Here is a 22653-nt window from a genome sequence, read left to right as displayed (position 1 = left end):
GCGCCTCCTCTGTGAAGAGCAGACGCCGCAGCGCGTGCATGGGTCGCAAGCCACGGCGCTCACAAGGACAACTGCGTTAGAAAAGTGGGACACGAGAAAACACTGCGTTAGAAAACAAGGACACGTGTCAGAAAAGACTTTGAAAGCACACTTACTATACGTCCTCGTTTGACTGCTAGATGAAAATTTGCGAAATGTATTGTAATAATCCTTCTTCCTTGTCTTCTTCTCCAACCGTTCTTCCCACAGAGAACATCGCACAGGGTTCTTCGCTCAGAGAACGGACGAGAGAGGCGATAGCTAGATTAGCTTGATGGTTCCATAAAAGGATTATTACATGTATGATTCGTCCCAATGTCGAAAGAGGATACCAATGTGTCCTAGTTCAGGGACTGAAAGGCACTTGAACTCTTATGCTGATTTCTTTTATGTTCGAATTGTTTTCTTGCGAACCGGTTACCTCTATTACTTTTTCCGGTTCAGCTGCGGTTCGGGTTCGGTTTGACACCCTGACTGTATGTATTACGAACTGATATGTGTCATTACACATGATATATTTTTCTCTGTTCTTGTCTGGTATTGTTACCCTGAATGATTAGTATTCGGACTAAAAAAAGAAATACAGAGTAAACGAAGTGCGCCAATGTAACCGCGCCATGGCTAACTATGCACTGCTTATTATGCATAGTGCTGACGTCACCTCTGACGTCATTTATTTACCATCGTAGTAATGCGCGCAACGAATGGATGGTTCTGACCATAGATTGAGAAGTTCCCCGTCAAAAAGAACTCGTCACAAGTTAAGTTACCGTGTGCAAAATGTAACTAAGTTAATAACGAAGTTCTTAAGCCTGAAATGTAACTCGCAGTTACTGAGTTACTTAAAAAAAAGAACGAGTTACTTCCAAGTTACTTCGGACACAAAATAGCATTACGGAGGTGCAGCGCGCGTGAGCCGTTGAGTTAGACCTTGAGTTGCCTGCGGAGGAGAGCAACACGCTTAGATCGTTTTCGTTTATGTCCAACAATAAACCTCTCCCTGCTTGTAAACAAATGACGTCATAGTGTTCGACAGCGCCACAAATTTGGTAGAATTGAACTACGCTCGAAGCTAGAGGTGAACAAGGTCGCGCCCGAAAGCCACGGTCTTGAGGGGATTACGATATGGTCCCTTAAAGTCCCTTAAAGGGACGCGACCCTCGGTCCTGCTTTTCTTTGAATGGGAGGCAGCGGACAAATGCCCGTTCGTGGAACCCAGCCCTCTCCTTCCGATTTGTTTCGGTTTCAGTCGGTCTACCAATGTCATGATGACATTTCTCTGGTAGAGGTCTATTCGAACGCTTTGCATCTTACTCCCTGTGGGTGCACAATGGTTCAGCTTCATTTCAATGGCAGCGGTTCTTACTTCCTGAATAAAATACTGTCATTGATTGAATATCACGTTTTATGGCAAACAATCCCATGAAGGAACCGGAGGGAAAGCAAGAAAATATGTGGACGTGAGTGAAAAGCAAGTTAAAAGTAACTTGGAACTTAACTTAAGTTACTTTGGCAAAGTTACCTGAAAAAGGAACGAGTTCCGCTGAAAGTTACCAGGGCGCAAAAGTACCGAGCTAAGTTACCAGCTACCAATAAAAGGAACTTAGTTACAGTAACGAGTTACTTGTAACGAGTTACCTCGAACACTGGTTCTGACAACTCTATCGTGGCATCATTTGTGAAGACGCAGGGCCCTATGGGAGTTTCGCTGTCTGTCTGGACATACCTTCGGAACGAGGTCCACGATCTCGATGACACACTTTTGTTGTGAACCAAAGTGATAAGGAATGACAGAAGTGAAAGTCTCTACCAGTGAAATAAAAAGTTCAGTACTTTACCCATTAAAAAACACAGAAGCTTGACAAATGCAACTAAAGAAGGGACTCTCCCTAATTTCAATCGTCTCAGCTATATCTCTTTGAAGCTGATTTTCTTTTTTCTTTGCCTAGAACGAAGGTACAAATACCGGGTTACGTAGGCACTTTCTGGAATGCACAGGAAGATGTGAGCCTCCCATACACGCCTTAAGCGAAGCTACATGCGCCCTTGAGCGATCGTTTACGCAGCTGCATTTTGAGCACACGCGCCCTTGAGCGATCGTTTACGTATTAGCCGTTTGAGCAAACGCGTCTTTGAGCGATTGTTTATGGATATACCGTTTAAGCACACGCGCTCTTAAGCGATCGTTCACGCATCTGTCGTTTCAGCACATGCGCCCTTGAGCGATCTTTTACGCATCTGCCGTTTGAGCACATGCGCCCTTTAGCGATCGTTTACGCACCTGCCGTTTCAGCACACGCGCCCTCGAGCGATCTTTTACGCATCTGCCGTTTCAGCACATGCGCCCTTGACCGATCGTTTACGCACCTGCCGTTTCAGCACACGCGCCCTCAAGTGATCTTTTACGCATCTGCCGTTTGAGCATATGCGCCCTTGAGCGATCGTTTACGCACCTGCCGTTTCAGCACACGCGCCCTCGAGCGATCTTTTACGCATCTGCCGTTTGAGCACATGCGCCCTTGACCGATCGTTTACGCACCTGCCGTTTCAGCACACGCGCCCTCAAGTGATCTTTTACGCATCTGCCGTTTGAGCATATGCGCCCTTGAGCGATCGTTTACGCACCTGCCGTTTCAGCACACGCGCCCTCAAGTGATCTTTTACGCATCTGCCGTTTCAGCACATGCGCCCTTGACCGAACGTTTACGCACCTGCCGTTTCAGCACACGCGCCCTCAAGTGATCTTTTACGCATCTGCCGTTTGAGCATATGCGCCCTTGAGCGATCGTTTACGCACCTGCCGTTTCAGCACACGCGCCCTCGAGCGATCTTTTACGCATCTGCCGTTGCAGCACACGCGCTCTTGAGCGATCGTTTACGCGTCTGCCGTTTCAGCACACGCGCTCTTGAGCGATCGTTTACGCATCTCCCGTTTGGGCACACGCGTCCTTGAGCGATCGTTTACGGACCTGCCGTTTAAGCACGCTCGCCCTTTAGCGATCGTTTACGCATCTGCCGTTTGAGCACGCGCGCCCTTGAGCGATCCTTTACGCATCTGCTGTTTAAGCACATGCAGCCCTTGAGCAATCGTTTACGCATCTGCCGTTTGAGCGTACGCGCACTTGAGCCATCATTTACGCATCTGCCGTTTAAGCACACGCGCCCTTGAGCGATCGTTTACGCGTCTGTCGTTTAAGCACATGCGCCCTTGAGCGATCGTTTACGCATCTGCCGGTTTTCCCGACATATACCATATACTAATGAGCGGAATTCTATAAACCCAGGGCACGAGCCCGGGCCGACAAACATGTTTCCGAGAGTGATGCTCGACCGGGTTACGCAGCAAATACCACTGAATGGAGGACTATTAGTTCATATCATCACGTGCTTGCGTCATTCCTGTGCAAAACAAGCAAGGGACACTGCATTATGTGTATGATTCGACCCTCTATAACATTCTCAAACAAATCAGAAGTATATCCCACAAGCCGCACCACTCCCGTTAGGACAGCCTACACTCTGTGCATCAAGGCGATGTCCGCTCTACCGTGTAGGGGAAGGCTGTAACTTGGGAATGAAGAGTGCCGCTGTTTCCTCTACAGAAGTTCGCAATGTAAGGGGAAAGTTCTGTCAAATCGTATAATGGGCTAAATTTTATTTTTTTAAACTTTACTAAAGCTCTCCTTGCTCAGAGTCAATGTCTAGATTTTGTTAAGTAATTATCATGCATGTGATAATGCAGTCTTCCATTTGGTCCAGAGTACATAACACTAGGCTAGAAGGCATCATCCCTTAATTTTCATTTTCCGTTCATATATAGGATGCGGACAACAGTAGAATCGTCCTCGACACAGTAATCATAAAACGTTCTTCTAAAAGGCACCATGTAGACACATGATTCTATGATAATGTTTGATCAATAAATGACCTGTATGCACTGTGCAGGAATGTTCGTTGCAACAGCCGTTGGACGTGCGACGCACCATTTCATCAACAAGTGCTGGAAGTACATCAGACAACTCCATGTGAAGCCCGACTCAAAATTGTTCAACGACGTGAGTAGATGCTTCTTTGTTAGTTTGATAGTCACAGGACAATGAGCAGGTGTTTTTAGATTGAAAACTGATTTTGGAAGAACAGATGGGGCAAGACAAAAAAAATCACAGGACTGTTACGGTTCTGTAATGCGAATTTCAGTGACAACATCGTTGGGGTTAGGCCGTCACTTTAACCGTTCAATTCTTGTCGATGCTGTGCACGGTAAGTCAAAGGCAGCGATCTGTGAGATGATCATTGAACCACAAGCGATCGCACACCGAGCAACTTTACCCAAATGGGTTCTCCTCGAATTCGCTAGTAGAGCCTTTCGTGGCTCCTTCGGGTTTCGCTGGCCTCTGACGGCTCTTTGCCTCCGCTTCAGCGACACCTGGGTAAAAGGGGGGCACATTGAAACACGGGGTATACTGAAATAGTCAACTTTCTGGTCCCCTTCTGATGCACACAACTCCACATTTGGACGGTGTAGTGGATGACGCATTGATAAAGAGCACGCGCCATGCGCATCAGCTGTGCCCCAGTTGATAGAACAGCTGATCGTGCAGTCGTGGCCTAGCCATGACAGAATAAACATGTTCGTACCCGAACTTTGGTACATTCTTACAATTTGGCGACGAGCGAGCAACAATCTTCTGTCGACGACCTTGGAGCATGGCTATCGGTGGAGCTACAGGAGACCAGGTGGAGGGCCGTTTCACTGGTGCTGCTGCTCTTCGTTTTGAGAGGCCGGGAGTCTTCGATTCCGAGAAGGATGAGTGGAAATTTTACTGCATCCGATTTAGAGCAGCCCTGCAAGTAGCCCGCGTCACATCGGAAACCGACAAACGGAGTCTTTTGATTTCTTCTCTGGATGCTGCGGTTTTCAAACGCCTGTATCACCTTCTTCAACCGAGGAACATTACGGACGTCCCATTTGAGGAGTTGGTGACGGCGCTGGATGAGCATTTTGCTCCGAAGAGATTCAAGGAGTTTGAAAGGGCCAAGCTTTTTCCGTGTCGACAGGAAGAGAACGAACCCGTAAAGGATTTCCTCAATCGCCTTCGTGCAATTGTAGCAGCTTGTGAATACGAGACTGAGACTGACATCCGTTCGTGTTCCCTGCTGGCAGCTTTCATGGTCGGTCTTCGAGATCAGAGCATTCGGGCGAAGCTGGTACTGGAGAACAACCTTACCGTTGACATAGCACTACGACTTGCCGAAAGCAGCCTAGCAGCTGAAGCTGGATCTCGTGACCTGGAGACCTCATTCGCTGGAAACGTTGGGAAGGTTTTTCTACCACCAAAACAGAATACACTTAAGTGCTTTCGTTGTGGGAACCACAACCATGACGCTGGTAATTGTCGATTCCGCAATGAGTCGTGTCACGAATGTGGCAAGCGAGGACACATCGCCAGTATGTGCCAGCAAAGAGGGCGTACATCGCAGAAGTCAAGGAACAAATCTACTTCAGCGAGAAAAGTCCAATCTGTCACGATCTCCAATGTCTTCTCCGTGGACGAGAATGAGGAAGATACATTACATGCCGGATATCGGGCTACAAGGTTTCTCTTCAGGTCGATACTGGGTCCAAAGCAACGCTGTTGAACAAGGCGACTTGGGAAATGCTAGGTAAGCCAGAACCTCTGCCAGTGCAGCACCGCCTGCAGTGCTTCAATCAAAAACCGATCAACGTCCTTGGAAGAGCGCAACTGGATGTCTGCTGGAAGGAACACAGTTTTCCGTTGGAAGCAATTTTGACGGAAGCTAATGCGATCAACATCTTGGGCAGAACTTGGCTATCCGCTCTTCGGCTCGACTTGAACAAGCTGTTCGTTTGCGTCACGGAAAGTTCCCCGGCCTTGGGAAGTAGCCTCCAAGAACTGGTGACGAAGTACCGAGCTGTATTCCGAGACGGTCTTGGAAGTTGTACAACAACGAAAGTTCATCTTCAGCTCAAACCTGACAGCCAGCCCAAGTTCTTCAAAGCATGACCAATACCATTCTCTATCCGTACTGCTGTAGAACGCGATCTAGAGCGACAGGTGGCTAATGGAGTGCTATCCCCGATTGAAACGTCCTCTTGGGCTACGCCCATCGTTGTTGTCCCCAAGCCAAACGGCGCAGTTCGCGTATGCGGTGATTTCAGCGCGACGGTAAATCCGCAGCTAGACATTCCTCCCATCAATTATAATACTGTACGAAGACCAAAGCAACAAACGTCTTTATTCGGCTGACGCCGGACGTAGACTAACTTACTATCCCAGTCGAACAGCTGATCCACGCAGTGCGCGCGTCTCATCTTCGTCAGCCTACTACACCCCTCCTCTCATGATGGGACGTACCAGGCTGGACGTTTGCGCACCCTTCGGGGGTATCTGGGTGCTCGTGGCGCGTCTTGTTCCTGGACTTGTTCCGGTGTAGCCGTCGTGACTGCTTCTGGCCACGGTAGCGGATCGTTGTTCGGAGATGGCATTTGAATTGGGTCGGGTGACTCTGTCGCTACTCGGATCTTCATGTGATCAGCGTAAAACCCTACGTAGAACCGCTGAACGCAACTGAACCGTTTGCTGCCCGACAAACTGAGCTCACAGTGTTTAGCGACTGTGTCGTCTGGGGGATGCGAACGGTGATTCCGAAGAAGTTCAGGTCTGAGGTCCTAGATGTCTTGCATTCCGGTCATACCGGCCAGACGAAGTTGAACATGCTTGCCCGGTCTTACGTGTGGTATACGTGAGGTGGCCGAAGATAGACAAGGACATTGAGACCTTATGCCGTAGTTGTGAAGAATGTGCAGAGTTCAGTGAACAAAAGCGGCCTGTTCCTCTCCACCAATGGGAGCCTCCAGCTGGACCATGGCTTCGCGTTCATTGTGACTTCGCTGAATTCGAACATCAGCATATCCTTATTACTATCGACGTCCACACCAAATGGGCTGAGGTGGCGTACATGCCGACAACTTCTGCCTCCGACACCACGACATCGCTGCAAGACATCTTCGTCCGCCAAGGGTTTCCTGAGCAGCTGGTTACAGACAATGGACCCCAATTCACCAGCCAGACATTCAAGGATTTTGTAACAAAGCATGGCATTCAACACGTTCTTACAGCGCCTTACCATCCAAAGTCAAACGGACAAGCAGAAAACTTCGTCCGCACGTTTAAGTCCGCCTTGTGGAGGGGAGGAACAACCAAGGACGGAATTCAAAAGTTCCTGACGCAGTACCGCGTCACACCACATGCAACGACAGGCAAATCTCCATCTATGCTCCTCATGGAAAGACAAATCAGAACGGCTATTGACATCTTGTGACCCGTCTTAGACACACACCACCTACATGCTGCGACCAGGCAGAAACGGAATTACGACCGGAGTGCGCAAAACATACTTTTTGAGGTTAGCCAACCAGTTTGGGCTGCTGATCCGATGAACAGGCGACACTGGATTAAGGGGTCTATAACCGGTAAAGTGGGCACGGTCATCTACGAGGTCCAATTCGCTGGTGGCCGGCGACGCAGAGTTCACGCCGACCACTTGAAAACTCCTCTGACAGCCGATAGCTCCGAACCGTCACAGACCCTTCCCTGGACGGAGCCAGACCCAGTAAACCACGAATATCCTGGAGACGTCCAAAATGTGCCGCAGACGTCCAATACGTCGAGATATACTATGTACGTCCCATGGATATTCGTGATTGGATCCAAACTATGTCGCAGATTTCGCAACTGTAGTTATATGTGCCATGGACGTCACATGGACGTCCAGTCTGTCTTCTCAAAATATTTTAGATGTTGGGGATATCCAATTCTGTACAGCCCTGTACGTCCCAAGGCGAATATCTTGGGTACATCGAGATTTTGATATTCTGAGGTGATCGCATCACGAACCAAAAAGTACGTGAAAACAGGGACTGAATGACGTTCCTTAGAAACAAAGGGCGGTCCTGTGCAAGATTGCAAGATTTTGCTCCTTCCAAAACTGACTGTCTATGTTACATTGAGCACTTATTGCGAAAGAGGCATAGATGCGGAATTATGTGGCACTCTCAAATTTGACTTTCGATGAACCTACTGAGTGTGTCAGACCAAGAGCAGTAAGAAACACAGGCGTTACCTTGTTGCAGAGTTAATACACCACGCAACTCCTCACATATGACTGTTGTTTTTGTGCATAGTCGAATTATACCACTCACCCTCCGTTTTCCTTCGGAGGCGAGCAGTACCCTCGAACTCGCGGAAGTTCGCGCGACAAGCAATATATAGTATTTGTTTTCTCTTGGAAAGGGAATGCTAGTACCTTTCGAAGCTTTTTGGACTGTGAGCTTTTCCATTTCTCTGTTTGCTTTATTTAAACCGCCGCGCTCTGTATCCGTTATGGGAAATACCAGAAACGGGCACAGAGGAAAATCAGGGAACGAAATATTTATGTGGTGGCCACTATCTATAGTTACGGGTCCGTTAATGGTGCCGACACCAGCCCCCCTTCCCCCCCCACAACTCTCGCAAAATGTTTCAAAATAGGTGTCCGTGCGCACGGATCGCAAGGTGGCGCCAATATCCTCTGAATGTCCGAATGTCCATCAGTTGAGTTAGTGGGACGTCCCGTAGATGTGGGAAAAGCGGGACAAATGGCCATCCGTTGGACGTACAAAAGACGTCTTTAGGCTCTGTGCGAACCTTTCTGGGATATCCGAATGTCACGCTGAGGATGTTACATGGACGTCGCTGGGATGTAGATGGTTTACTGGGGAGACGTCATTGGCACCAGCCCCACCTCCACAAGAGCACGGCGATCCTCCCAGACCACCACCGGCGCGCTATCCCAAAAGAGACCGGAGACATCCGTTCCGCTGCGTTCCGTCTTGAGGGGAGGAATGTAGTGGATGACGCATCGACAAAGCGCACGCGCCATGCGCATCAGCTGTGCCCCAGCTGATAGAAGAGCTGATCGTGCAGTCGTGGCCTAGCCATGACAGAATAAACATGTTCCTATCCGGACTTTGGTAGGCTCTTACAGACGGCAACATCGTTCCACAATTCTGTTCCATTGAGAACAGTTCCACGGTGCTGCGATGAGCGGATCGCCTCCGAGACGTCAAAAGTGGTCCCTGGCCTCAAAAACAAGTCTTCTCCGACTATACTTATTGTTCGTGTGTGTTCGAGAATGCTTGCACGAGGGGCACGAAAGTTTGGGCGTACATGTAAGTACTTCTTTCGCAGTCTTATTAACGTACGGCGTCTCCCTCGGCGGCAAAATGGCATTTACCGGTGCCATGCCGCTATGGGGCAAATTGCAACAAGTTCTTTATCTTGGCATCGTAATGAACACAGCAAGACACAGCAAACATTGACCAATGCCCAAGACATATGCACAGCCTAGGAATTCCCAGGAATAAACCGCTCCCAAACACTGTTGTGGACAACTTCGTGGAATATTACTGCTTGGTGTGACATTACATCTACAAACCAACCAGGAGTGGGTTCAGGGCAAGCTTTGCAAAGATTGGTCACATTGGGATAGTACTAGTAACAGAGACCTATTATACGTTTGCCATTACTGCACGGCAAATCCCTGATTCCTGTGTGATGCAATGCACAATTGTTTGAACATACCAGTAGCTTGTGGCAACGTGCCCAAGGGCTTGGGTATATTGAAACACTCTGGCTCCTATTGCGTATTACAAGTTTTTGGCCATATTGTCATGAAATATTCGCTTCCTTTTTATTCCACAGCATACAAAGGGTCAACAGTGCAGCTAGTGCACTCAAACGCCTAAACCCCCCAAGTACGTTTTGAATTCGGACGGTTTCCTCAAAAAATGTTTCAACTTGTCCCCCACCCCATTCATTACTGCAAGGTCTTGCCACTGAGTCCGCCTTGCCTGTGCTTCGACGGCACGCACTGCAGTGTCTTCGTGTCTATGTTGTGATATGTTATTTATTATCGATTTGACTACGTCATTGGGATCCAGGGCCCGTTTGCTCATACTCAATCTCGATAGCCTTGGCAGTACATTGAGCGCGAGCACGAGCGCAGCACGCAAGAAGCACAGCGAAGGCTATTGAGAATGAGTCTGAGTCTCGTACTTAACTTTTACGCAAATGGGCCCTGATGTCGCACTCCTTTCTTGGCTGCCTCGGCTGCACGGCGAGCTGAGACTTGAGCGAGCTCCGAGCTTCCGTTCTCGTTATCGTGCCTGCCGCAATGCTTGTGCGCCATCACGACATGGTATAGCCATGGGGTCTGAAGAACAATCACAATTTACTTTTTTTTTCACTCTAGCCCCACGTTAAAATGTCCTCCGCCTCGCCGTCGTCACTAATAGTATGTTCGCTTTTCCTTCTGCCTACAACACCGACGCCACGATCTCCGGAAACGAAGCACTAACAGCTGTCACTGTAACACAGCTAATTTAGGCTTTAAAAAAATATACAGATTTTGTCGCTTTATTTGTTCTCCTAAATCTCAGTGTTTTTAATTGCGGAGATTTCTCACCGTGTCTCGTTGCTGTTTTGTCAGCGACATTGATAGGCAACATCGAAGTGTGTGAGTTTAAAAGATTCGTCAAATGCAGAGTAAGGTACACTATGTGTTATTTATTTATGTATTTATCTGCAGATACTACTAACGTCCTCTGGACGTCACTGTAGGAGTGGATACATTGATAAACAACATGTATCATCAAAAAACAAAAAGAAGATAGAAAAATCAACAACAACAACACACGACATCAAAATGTCTACATTATACTTGGCTAAGATGGCCATTCACAGATTACACAAATATGATTGCAGCTTTGAGACAAAAGCAGATGCCGTTTGGGACGTGACAATACTGTCCGGTAACTCATTCCATTAATTAATAACCCGTACAAAGTAAGAGTACCTAAAGCAGTCATCGCGATAGCTTATGGGTGTAATATGCCTAGAATGTATGTTTCTTTGAATTCTTGTTGAATGGTAAGATACATATTTGTGCGCGTCAAGCTTACTGTTTTCTCCCAACAACACGGAAACGAACTTTAACCTAGCAATTTTAGATCTCTCCGACAGAGGGGGAAGTTGCGAGCGCTCCAAAAGTTCAGCTGTACTTTGATCGCGGTTGTAGTTATTATGGATAAACCTGACGGCGCCCCTCTGTACCTGTTCTAGCCTGTTCCAGAGTTCCTGACTAAAAGGAAACCAATTTGCTATCCGTTAAAGTTTTAGTTTTTTCGTGTTAAAGCTTGTTGTGCTGCGATTTTTGCCTGTGGGTTACGCGGCAACGGGGGGAACACAATCAAGCTATTAGACGACCAATTACCCAAAATTCCAGACACCAGAATTGGAGGTGGCCATTATTTGGCGAAGCTCTTTCTCAAAATCCGGAGAAGAGCACATACTTCGATGTTGATGTTGGTAATTTTGAGATATAAACTGACAAACTTTGGTATGCAAATGAAGCGAATCCGCGAAGCGATTTTTTTTTATATTTTGAAGTGGACAGACTTCATTTTAGCGTTGACGGCATGTCGGTATCATGATGGCAACTTCACCTTTTATTCCTTCCAATATTGGCAATTTTCGAAAATTTGCATATTTTCCCGCCATATTTCGCAGCCTTCTCTTTTAACTGAAGGAATGAATTTTTTTCTACATGTTAACCATGTCCACATCTATCAGGATACCAAATTTCACACTTGTGCGTGCTTCCACTGAACGGGCAAAAATGCCAAACCTGCGACAAAAACGCAACAGTTATAGCCTGTGGCGCGCCTTAAATACAGGTTGTCATCCGAATTTTTTCACTTAGAACTAAGGGGAAGTGCTGCCTGATCAGTCTCGAAGTGACAAATCTCAAATAGTTTGAGCCGTTCCCTGCGGAGAAGCCATTAAACGTAGCCGACTCTTTGGCCCTCCCGCAGACGTTGGCGCCGCCTCGCGTGAAAGCCGCGTGGAATTCCGCTGAAATATTTTTCTGACATTGATAATTCAATGATACGAAGTAGTGAAAAAAAATTGTCCAAGTCCGTGGGGGTCGGGCCACGATTTTGGGACGGTTCTTGTGGAATGACCCATATGTGTTGGCCACATAGACGAAAAAGAGGAGTTTCTGCGCTCTAGAAGTTCCGCTTCAAACCTTTTTTCACATATTTTTTTCCGCAATAGGTATCATAGAGACAATCTTTTTCCTAATGTGCCTTCTGTCCAAGTCGCTGTTGCGTTTTCAGCCAGGTACATGCTACGGCAATTATTTCCCACCAGGTTACAAACTTTGCCTGCGCCAACGGAGACTATTGCGTGGCTAAAGTTGGCGAAGAAATACCCAAGGTGAGCGTATATCAGCCCTGATATAATGAGGTTGCGCTTGCTCGATCGCTCCATTCATCCATACTGAGTTGTCTCGCGAAGTAAACACCCAATTATTATTTACATGTGTTACCATTACATGTGTGCACAGTACTTGATGCAGTGTTGTTTCGTGTACGTTCGCTATATTATATTGCGTATTACTGACCAGCTCCCGTGGCTTAGTAGCTACGATAATGGCATTCAACGCCGAGGCTGAGAGGTGACCCGGATTGGAATCCGGGCGCCGGTTGCGCTGTACAGTTCCCTGTGAAGTCGGCTCAGAACGCACAATCCCACCGAAGCAACGTGCAGGCAGATCACTCGGAAATAGCACCCCACCATCATATTAGTGGTGGTTGGATTCGACGGTCAGAGAAACACGTTGCGTTTGTACAGACATTTTGCTAAGCGATTTGGTTTACTCATACTGGCATGAGGGTCGCAGGGAACACGCCTGCTTGACTCGCACAGACTGTTGTTGGAAACTGCACATCGTACTCCTCGCGACCGAGCGTTAAGCGTCTAGCATTTCGGATTGGTGGAGGGAAATACCGGACCTCTATGGGCTCCTGAAGTTTATATTTCATATGATCCGTATACACGATGTACCACCGTTGGGTCGCAAAGCTTAAAAAAACTAAGTAGATAAAAGCTACATTTGCGGATGAAACCAAGTGCATGCCGTTCAGAGTCGCCGAATTTGATAGTCAGTATTTTTATCAGGATTTCATCGACATTAATTAACTATTTTTTAAATTAGTGACTTGAGAGCAACGTGGTGCCTTTTAGGGGTATAATTTCTTCCTGCGAGAAAACAAACACTCGAAATTCAAAAGAGTACCACGTGACTGCCTGCTTGCGCGTTTAGCGCTCGTCGCTCTTGGAATGCCCTCACGCGTTTGCTAGTCCAGCGATACGCCCTTATTTCTACATGGTCTGCCAGGCAAGCTTTGTTGTCTCTTTGTTGCGACTGCTGTTTGTCACGAGATTAACATGGACAAGAAACTCTGTCTGGTTGCGCATGTAGATAAAGGTGGATATCGTTGCTCTAGCAAGCGCGTGAGGACGTTCCAAAAGCGACGTGTTCTGGTGGATGCGCGATCAGGTAGCCCCCTTGCACTCCATCAAATTTCGCGGGCTTTCTTTTTTGGCAGGAGAAGAGAAACCCGTAAAGGGTACCGCAGTGAGGAAACCTTATTCGAAGATGTCTCAACTTACTCTACGAGATGTCAGTTTACACTTTGGCTCTCAAATCACAACAAAGTTATTCAACTACTTGTAATTAGCAAATTAGCGCAAACGAGAAAGTACTGCCTATAAGTTTCGGCGACTTTTTATAACATGTACTCGATTGCATCCACGAAGATAACTTCGCGTTTTTAAAGATTTGCGACCGTTACGTGGGAAAAAACACGTACATAACGTGCATTATTGTCGTTGTCGATTTGGTAAGGAGAGTTTCAGTAGGGCCGTCTGTTGAAGAACGTCAAATCACGTGGACGTATGGTTCATTGCATGATTAAATTATCAAAATCTCAGATTTCCGGCCGTGTTTATTGAGCTTGCACGCTACAACAGTCTGTCGGTGAGGGTAAAGTGTGACGAGAGTGACTGTCCGCTCACAACGCACCAATAAGGGGTTATTCGTAGATGGACATGGTACTCCACGTATGTCCAGAGGTAAACCACGTGCGCCTCAGATCGAGGTGTCACCTGATTTGGGAGAGAAACCATTGAGGTCACTCCACGAGTATAGGGGGAAGCGAGAAACTGGGTTGCTTCGCGGGCAACTAAGCAACCTGAGTCCAGCTCTGAGTCCAGCAACCGAAGATGGGCGTAACTTTCTCCCTATGCGAACGGTCCCGGAGGTAAACAATACTGCCATGGCCACGTTGAAATGAAGAAAGTAAAAATTAAAAAAAAAGATATGCTGTCATCCTCGAGCTATGGTGGAGCAGAGTGTGTGGAGTCTATGTTGTGTAAGGATCATGTCTTGATGCCATGTATGTAGGTAATGCCACGAGTAGCTGAGCAAGAGATGCACACTCCATATCCAATATTGCACTTAGTTTCTATGCAATCGTGTAATATTTAGAGCATTACAAGGAATTGAGTTATCAAAATACAAAATTAAATTGAAAAGTCACTGAAATGTCATCGCGCAACAGAAATGGCCATTACCCGAATTGAATACCGGACAATAATATTCGTTTCCGTGTCTGTTTCCGGTAGTGAAGGACAGTGGTATGCGTTTCTGTTCCCGTTATTGCTACCGTCTCCAATTTCGGTAATATACCTTCCAATTTCCGTTACCATTACCGTTGCCCTTCCCTGGTACAAAGGTTTCGATGTAACTCAGCGGAAACTCAGCGTATAGTGTATTAACTTTCAGGGATATTTGCCGCGTCAGCGTCCGCATTACACTATAGGGAGTCTTCAGGAACGGGCGCGGTGCACGCGGTCTATCGGTCGGTCGGTTCGTGGCCCAGTGGCAAGGAACCGACCGGAGCCTCGCCAAAAGGAGTTTTCGGGAACCGAAGAGTAACAACCGTCGAGATACGTGCAGCACCATTTCTCGTTAAGAATGGAAGGACAGCGATATATTCTACGGCGAGTTTCTGATATTTAATCTGACTAATGATGATCCGGAAATCTCTACACACCGCGAGGTTTCCGAGGAACGAAACTCTGTAGGGATCCATTACGCCATCCAAATAATATTTGACTGCTGCCAAGTAAATCGAATCCATCGCGACGGCGGCGGCCATGTTTCAGCATCGCTGAGGCGTCCCCGAAAGAGAACGATAGGAAGCGAACCGATCATGACAACGAAGCGGCAAGGTGCGCGTTGTTGGCCACACAGTCACCGCGTCGCTGTGTATCGCAGCTCGTCACCGTCACGGCGCCGCTAGCGGGATGACGACACGCTCTCACTGGCCAGCAACGTGATTCTAATGAACCATCATTTGTCTCATCGTCTTTTACCATTTCTGCGACGCTGCTGTGCCGGTACTCTCCGTACCAGACGCCTCTTTGCAGCTTCAAAAAATGATAAATATTTCCAATAACAGAAATGTCGTACTTCTATTGGATGTCATTCTTCTTTTTATGGAATGAAGTTGACGTTTATGCACTGACATGAAGGTGGTTCTACACTTGGCTCATAAGTTAGCCAATCAGAGATCCTCAAGTGTCGTCTGCCAAATCTGCCGCTCTGCTGCGACGCACATAGGTAGACGCTTGTCAGCTCCTGCATCTGCAGCAAACAAAATAGTTCAAAAGAAGATTTTTCATGCCGCTTGGTAAGTTTCATAGACCAGCACCTGGAGCTCTGCCGTCAATTCATGCGGGGGAATACCAAAGAAGACAGGAGGAAGGACAGAGCTTCCTGCCTAAATTCCCACAGCAGCATTGTTCAAGACAGCCGCCGGGTGGCAAGTTTTATGAAAAAACTAGGTACCGCGTCCGCAGGAATGCACGGCCCAGCATAACGAATATCTTAAGCACTTGTGGAGGCGGCGGCATGGCCATACACGAGGGAACAGAGCCCGGAGAGGAAAGTATATGGACGAAATACGCGAACCGTATCATCTTCACCGATGCCCACATCCGCGAAATATGCGTACAGCTCCGCCATGTTTGAGTTCTCGCGACTCTTACTGGCGACGAATGAGTCTAAGATTTCCGTCGTCTGTCACTCTCACCCGGATTATGGTAACCGAGGAGCGCAGCGACGGTGTAAAAGTTGCCAGCAACACCGCTTTAGCTGCACGTGACGACGAGGGTCACGCGGATGCGCCGTTGCTCTGGCAACGGTGCCGAGCCGCGCTCACCTGCCAACGCCAACAACGCGCCCCAGGAAGATCGCCGCGTGGGAAGGACAGTCCCCGCGATGTAAAGCGCACGCGCGTCGTTCCCTTCTCTCCCAGCTGATCGTACCGAGTATGCTCAGCCGGTTCCCGAAAACTCCTTTATGTTTCCAGTATCTGTCACGCGTAGTTCGCACAGGTTTAATAATTGTGTCATCTGTGCATCAGGACTCCAGCCTTTGCCATTTCACACAGAAACACACACTGACGGCGGATGAACTCGCCGTTGCCCTCTGCGTTATGAATATGGTGATGGTGGCACATTTGAGAAGAGCGTTGCGCAGGGTTGTGATTATCTGGCTGACGCAGATATTTCACTGGTGTTTTTGTTTCAGTATGGAGAATGTATGCTGGACCTCTTCATGACCAACTGGGTAAGAAAAATAAATATAATTGAAATATACTCTGAGCCAATGTTGGACATAAAGTGCAACTCCTGGTTGGCCACGAAGGCTTCCGTCAGCTTCCGTCTCAATCTAGCCCGGATTATATTACCCGTGCTTCGTCTTCTACGCTACAACAACAACTTTATTTTGGCTTTGGAGAGTGGAAAGGTTCATCGCCACAGGCGATACTCTACCCTATTGCTGATGGGAATGCGGGGAATAAAATAACAAGCCTCTTCACAATAACGATCGAAGTCCGATGGTGTCCAGAAATGTCAGAAGAGCTTTGAGCGGAGAGCGTTGCTGGGCTGGATTAGGCCAGGGACCAAGCAATTTCGATAGGGAGAAGGGGCGAGAGTCCAGCTGACGAAGAAACTCGGAGAGTGTGGTTCGGGAAGGTTGGTAGTGGGAGCAATGAAGAATATGCCACAGATCCTCAAGCAGATCCTTTGGTGCACACCACACCACCAAAGCGCACACACACCAAAGCACACCACACCTGCAAAGCTCTACGCTACTGAAAATACACAACCTATAGAACTGCGCTCTAGTAGGGCTCACTTATTGGTTCACTATTAGGGCTTCTGTTACAGAGCTCTTAACCTCCCCACTCTCCAAAGCCAAAATAAAGTTGTTCTTGTTGTTACAGTACATCTACATGATAGACATATAGAAGGCACGCACAAGACATGCATAGGCCGTGATGTTCACTGGGGGAATCCTCCACATCATGGTTACGTGCACGTTTCAGCCTGAATCTTGAGGCCGCTTCGTACTCGCAATACCTGAGGTGCACCTTCACCCGTTCTCCATGCCTTCCTAAGCAGCAGAATGTACTGAAAGTCGAGTGCACTAGGGGTGGACGGGTAGGTGGAAGGCCTTGAACAGACTGGTGAAACTAAAGAACATTGATAAGACACATACCGCCCACCTCTACAGACCATTTCATGTTTGCAAGCGGCGCAAACCGCAAGGCCTACGGGTAACAAAACAGGTTAACGTGCGCTGCCGCTACCTGGCGGCGTGGAGCTGTCAAAAGGGTCTTTGCAAACAACAGCTGTAACCGGAAGACCAACTGGACGCACATCCAAGTGCCGCGCGTTCGCGCATCCTGGCGTCACGAAAAGGTCTATTGCACTCGACTTTCAGTACATCGTCCTGCTTGGGTTCTCCTGTTACTTTGCACGTGTAGTGCCAGTCCGTGTGCGTGTCGCCATGATTACAAAGGCCAAAAGACGACATTCTATATTCCGCCGCCAGGTACGGCACGTGTATGGAAAGTGTCCGTTGGTATATTATGTATATTTCTTATTATAAACGTAGATATCCTTCCCACAGAGACAAGATAGGGCATGTTTGCCCCCTACATGGAACATGCGTCAAAGGGACGTAGAGCAGTATGTTGAAATTATATGTATGTGCGCTACTACAGCAAGAGCAGGTAGGAGTCCCACAAGATACGGAGAATCCCAGAGCCTCACGCGCGAAATACGTTTCGCACATTTGATTTACGGGCAGGCATCAGTTGATTCTTATTATTTCTAGCTTCTGCAGGAATGTGTGCCCAAGCGCAGAGCGTAAGTCAGTCGGATCTATCCGGGGCATCCTAACACATTGCCCTTCTGATGATCTGCATGACATTTCTGAAAAATACAGGTGTTCGTTTTATATGTGCTATTAGAAGCTACTGAAGCGCGATCCCATCATTTGCGTCGTGCTGCGTTTCATAATACATAGGGGGTACACCTTAGACATTGAGTTGTGTTTTCTCTGCAGTCAAGGACGAAAGAGTTCGACAAGCATGACAACGAAATGTCCATGGCCGCTGCTGTAAGTTATCACTCTGTCCACATTTCTAAGAAGACGGGACTCTATCCCACCAACGCTCTGCCATATGAAAGCTGTCCTAAAGTTTTAGCCTCCTTTGGACTTCAGTCCAAAGGAGGCTAAAACTTTAGTCCAAACTTCAAAACTTCAGTCCAAAGGAGGTCAGTCCAGAGAGTCCGGTGAGGCAACTAATTGTTTTATTTCACCTCATTAACAGAAACAGAAAGCCGTAAACAGACATAGTAAACAGAAAGCTTAATATTCAGTCTGTGAACTGCTTACCTTTTACTGAATCCGGAAGTACCCGATTAAGAGACAGTAAACACTTGCGTGAACCCTGTTGTAAAATTACGTATTTAAGAATTCTTGTTTCCCTCGTGCTATTTCCTATTGGAAGTTGAATGTGACTCAGTGTCACACTTCCTCAACGGAATATGTCAGTAGTTCATTTAGGTCGTTTTGAACTGAAATCCGCCTTGACAAAGCTGCAACGTCACACCCATTAATTATTTATTATATGTTCTTTGTCGTGTTTATCACTCCTACATTAGCACATTCGGGTGAGAGTATTATTATTATATAAATAAATAAATATATTATCAACCCACAGGCGATAGAGGACAAGAAACAAGCTGCGCCAGACGCATCGACTAGTAAATTCTGTTTCGACACTCCCGTTATTTGAGTGGATGTGGGAAAATAGGAACGCTGGTACAGATGCCCTCAGGAATAATTGGTCGCAGTCTGGAGAAAAGTAATTGCTTGGAGGAAAACCAAACTGGTAGAATAGAGACGGCCAGAAAAACACAACGACAAATACGTGAAATTCAAGACGCTAAAATGCAAATAAACAGAAGAAACACAATATTTTTTCCCTTTGCGACAATCGCGACGATAGGGACGGATAGAAGGTCCCCCAAAAGTTCGTCCTACGGAGTTATTTCACTTTCTCGCTTTGTAACTCTAACCAGTGACTGTTCGAGTTTCATGTTGTTTCTTCTCTTTTTTTTATTGCTGACATGATCTTATAGTTCAGCGCTTAAAATACGATTTTGGTCCAGACCTCTCGGACTCATTGGAGAGGCCTGTAGAAATGTAGTTAGTGTGTGCGTGTGTGTGCGGGGGGGGGGGGCAGGCGTTGAAGAAGAAGAAAAAAAACGAGAAGGAGCGTGGAACATTATAGTAAGGGGGGAATGTATTGCAGCGGTGACTACCGTCGAGCTCAAAAACTCGAGATCATGGAACAACAACAACAACTTTATTTTTGACCTTGGAGAGTGGAGAGTTTCATCGCCACATCATGGACGTTTTCATGATTGAGGCTTAAAATTGCATTTTAGAAATTTGGTTATGAAACGTTTCACGTTTCAAATTTTATTTCAGTGTCAACTATCAGATCTGACGTATGTTCGCTTCCTATAGTTATGGCTCTACCCTCTTGCGCTTTGGTGGAACCATACGTCTGCACCTGGTCTCAACGACCAGATAACCAAGGACAGTGGACGGTTAGATATAGTGCCCATTGCCACAAAGAGCATCATGAATCATCTTGAAATCCATGGATCAGTTTAGACGTGCGTCGTCGAATGTCGGAAGGTCATAGGATCGGAAGGAAGTTCGGAAGGAAGGTCAGAAGGAACAGATCATATTATCGAAGGCAAAATCCACATCTTTCTTCTATTTGTATGAATAGTCAAGGTAGTTCTAATATAAACGAACTGTGATATTGTCGAGTATGACACGCATAGGATTGGCGTGGGGACGGAATGATTCTCGAGCAAAATGGCCATGGTACGAGCATGTCAGATTTTGTGTGTTCGATGCCGTGCTTTCATAGCCGGTATACAAGCAAAGGTATGAAATATTTCAGTAGCGTTTAGCGCATAATAATCCACACCTTAGTAAATGCATTGCATACACGTGCGCTGTGTTGGCAACAAACGCAAACCACCAAAACAGCAGACACAAAGCGATCTTTATGGAATGCACTTTTGAGGCGACATTTTGTCCGGGACCACTTATCCGGGTTCCTTTTCTCCTACACCTCAGGGCAACTAAGCAAACAGTATACATTACACTCACACCAAATACTATCACTGCTGGGCCTGTCTGCCTGAAGCCATTTAACATCGCTCTTACGCGCAACTTCGATCTCAAGTTCTCGAACATTTCTTTAGCCAGTTGCACATATCAGATGCGTGTTCAAGGTTGAGATTGCGCGTGAGTATTTACTCGTGTAGCGTTCTTAAACAACCCTCAACACTTAAATCCGCTCTGAACTCAACAGCGACTGCCCTGCTTAGTGAACGCGTACACTTCCACTCTTGCTCCTCTCCATTCTGAGGCAGGGAATCGTTCGTGGTAACTTGCTAATCTCAATTCGCGGCCTACTACTTTTTGCTCTACATGCACTACTCTGCTTCATACACAGATTATGACATGTACAATTATGGTTTTGTGTACTTGATCCTGATAATCGCTTAGGGGCCATTATATGCTCAGTCATCGTTCATTATGAAAGACAAAACATGCTCACTCACTGGTACTTATCTCTTCCAGCGCTGCATGTATGAGGTGGTGCCGAATATGGAAGTCCTGAGACATTTGACTCTGTACGCACGCAAGGTGCTTGGGTAGGCAAAAGGATGCCGTAATGCCTAAACCCATTTTCCCACAATAAGGTTACCGTAAAACTGAATAAACTTTTTGTGCATGGCCGAGTACTTTTTATCTGTACCTGTTAGGCTGTCGGACTAGGCCTGAAGGCGCGCGTAAGCGACGGCGACAATTTTTTGTCGCCTCGGCTTGTCGTTGAACGATTCACATGCGAGCTCGAGCGGAAGCGATGGCGACAACCAAGCGGGAAGTTACACTAATGAATCTCTAAGAATAAATTTTTTAAGAAAAACTCTTTCAAAACACATTGTTTTACAATAAACCGCATAAAATTCCCCGATAAGGAGTCAACCGCGCAAAAATCCCCGCCCAAAAACAATCGCTCAAGAATGCACAATGAAAAATATACTGTTGCAAAGTATATCGATGGAAATAAGCTGTTTAAAAATATACCCTTAAAAATAAACTGTCTCAAAATATATCCTGTAGTCGAATACGACAGCGAAGTATTGCTTATGTATCTCAACACAGAGGATAGCTGCACGATGTAGCTTACATTGGGGGTTTTGCTGTTGTTCTGTGTTGTTGCGGGTGTATCCCGTTTGAAACCATTAAAAATAACCTTTAAAAAATAACCGCGAAGTACGCACTGTTAAAAATATATCCCCACAATATACGTTTAAAAATCAACGCACAAAAATAATCGTCGAAATATCCCCGTTTAAATAAAAACGTTAAGGAATCCACGGTTAAGAATATATCGTTAAAAATAAATCGCTTCAGAATCCCCCCAAATCCACCTCACAGTTGCTAGAGTCATGTGGCATGGCCCAAATCAACGTGAACTGCAAGCAAGGGGCTTAAACTAACCTCACAGGACCGAACTAGCATAAACTATCCCAAACTTACCGAAACCAAACTAAACTAACCTGGGTGTATCCCGTTTGAAACCCTTAAAAATAACATTTCAAAAATAAACGCTTGAGTAGCCACTGTTAAGAATAAATTTCGCAGAACATACGCTTAAAAATCAACGCACAAAAATAATCGTTGAAATATTCCCGTGGAAGTAAAAACGCTAAGGAATCCCCGGTTAAGAATATGTCGTGAAAAATAAATCGTTTCAGAATTTCCTCAAAATCCACCCTACTGTTGCTACAGTCACGTGGTATGGCCGCGAGTGAAATAGACAATCCGCTTCGACATATAGTCCCAAAGTCGGCGAATTTAATTGGAGTCCTACCATGAGTATACTTCGTACATCGCACTTCGATAAACGCGAAACAAGCATGCTTCACTTGAACGTCAGTGCATAGCGAACTCAGGACACATGCACGAACGAACGAGTGCTCAACACTACCACACTTCCCATCGATGCTTTGTAAAGCAAAATAACGCGAGACATGCATATTATCCATAGCCTTTCTACATTAGAGAGAACATAGCAACAACACACACACAGAAGAAATATGGCAGCCATGACAGATCACTATGTAGTGCTAACAAGGGCAAAACCACCCATGTAAGCTACATCTTACGGCTATCCTCTGCGTA

At 46.7% G+C, this 22653-nt stretch overlaps 2 long non-coding RNA genes across 2 annotated transcripts in view; both read left to right on the top strand.

Moving 5' to 3' along the window:
- The window catches only part of LOC135371482 (uncharacterized), a 49611-nt gene extending 32996 nt beyond the window's left edge, over window positions 1-16615 (top strand). The window contains exons 2-4 of the long non-coding RNA XR_010415627.1: window positions 3985-4094; window positions 12315-12380; window positions 16606-16615. This is a non-coding gene — a long non-coding RNA (uncharacterized LOC135371482). The remainder of the gene's footprint in view (window positions 1-3984; window positions 4095-12314; window positions 12381-16605) is intronic.
- LOC135371483 (uncharacterized) lies at window positions 16605-21126 on the top strand. The gene is made up of 3 exons (XR_010415628.1): window positions 16605-16644; window positions 18433-18486; window positions 21043-21126. It is a non-coding gene; the product is annotated as an uncharacterized LOC135371483 (long non-coding RNA).
- Window positions 21127-22653: the final 1527 nt, after the last annotated feature.

The sequence above is a fragment of the Ornithodoros turicata genome, unplaced genomic scaffold (assembly GCF_037126465.1).
Source record: "Ornithodoros turicata isolate Travis unplaced genomic scaffold, ASM3712646v1 Chromosome11, whole genome shotgun sequence".
Taxonomy (NCBI): Eukaryota; Metazoa; Arthropoda; class Arachnida; order Ixodida; family Argasidae; genus Ornithodoros; species Ornithodoros turicata.
Note: the sequence above shows the minus strand (reverse complement) of the source record. Positions and strands in the feature narration are given on the sequence as shown.